We start from the raw sequence: 1,291 nt of genomic DNA, 5'->3' as shown, positions 1-1,291 counted from the left end.
ACATACCCCAACAGGAGAATTTTAAAAAAATAATATAAAGAAAGCCAGATGATTGTTATTTCTTCAAATGCCTTTATAAGGCATGGAGTCACAGAACTGAAAGGGTTCACAAAGTCCAGCTGGTCTACCCTAGCTCTCTCATTTTCCAGGTGAAGAAACTAAGGTTCGGGGAGGTTAGGAGAGCTGCACAAGGTCATGCAGCTACTCGGTGACAGAGCCAGCACTGGTGCCCAAGTATCTTGACCACTCATCTAGGGTTCTTCTCACACTGATAAAAATAATCTCTAATATGCTATTTCATTATTTTCATAGCGAGGAGATTTAACATAGGGATGTGTTTTTTCTCAAGAGCTTAATTACACCTAGTAATCACATATCATTTTTCTTTCAGATATCTACTGATACAACGGTAATGTCTCTCAAATATAAATACTGTGGCCCCATTCTCTTTTCGTCTTTTTTATCCACAAGGTGTTTATTGGTATGGTTTCCCGCTCATCTTGATTCAGGGGGCTTTTAGTGCTGCTTCTGTTTGAAGGAGCATCCTTCTCTAAGCCTTGCTTTCCTCCTGTGGGCTGGCAGACAACAGTGGAGCAGCCGACAGACAAAACTGCCATTTGTGCATGGCTACAGACAGTGGTGATTTTACAGCATCCTGGGCATTTCACATCCAGAAAGTAGGAATTGGGGCTCTGCACCAGGCACTTCTCGTGTTTCCTCTTCTCCTTTTCTGGAGAATGATGAAGGAGATCCTTTGCAAGAGGCATGTTCTCACAAGGAGGTCTTTACTGTTGGAAAGGGAGTGGTCCCATTTTCTTGATGAGGAGATGTTGACATCATAATCATAAGGCTTAGTCTATACTCACTCCAAAATTCTCACATAAAGGAAATAAAACTACAAATTGGACCATAACAGTATCTAGTTTTCATTGCTCTCTGATTATTTCATGGATGCAGTGTATCCCCTCTTTTATCAAGTCTTCATAATCCTTGACCTGTAACAGGAAATCTTTTCCTACAAAATAAATTGAATTCTTATATGACTTCCTTGGAGAGCAACAAAAAAATAAAGTCTTGTATTCAGGAATGTTTGAACATCCCTTGAATGTTTGAACATCAGAATAGATCAGAAGGGGCAAGCACCAGGCCATGAAAGTCCTAGCAGCAGCCATGAGTTCAGCAGCCTAGACATCAAATTTCAGAGCAGCCCAATTTGTAAAGCCCATTTCACATGAACTAGGAACAAAACCAAAATGAAGATGGCTAAATAAAAGAAAAATACTAATTAAGA

At 40.0% G+C, this 1,291-nt stretch overlaps 1 pseudogene; it reads right to left on the bottom strand.

Annotated features, from left to right (window-relative positions):
• Window positions 1-516: 516 nt before the first annotated feature.
• LOC106782308 (small ribosomal subunit protein eS27-like) lies at window positions 517-767 on the bottom strand (annotated as a pseudogene).
• Between the last annotated feature and the right edge of the window lie 524 nt (window positions 768-1,291).

This window comes from Equus caballus, chromosome 20 (genome assembly GCF_041296265.1).
Source record: "Equus caballus isolate H_3958 breed thoroughbred chromosome 20, TB-T2T, whole genome shotgun sequence".
In the NCBI taxonomy this organism is placed as follows: domain Eukaryota; kingdom Metazoa; phylum Chordata; class Mammalia; order Perissodactyla; family Equidae; genus Equus; species Equus caballus.
Note: the sequence above shows the minus strand (reverse complement) of the source record. Positions and strands in the feature narration are given on the sequence as shown.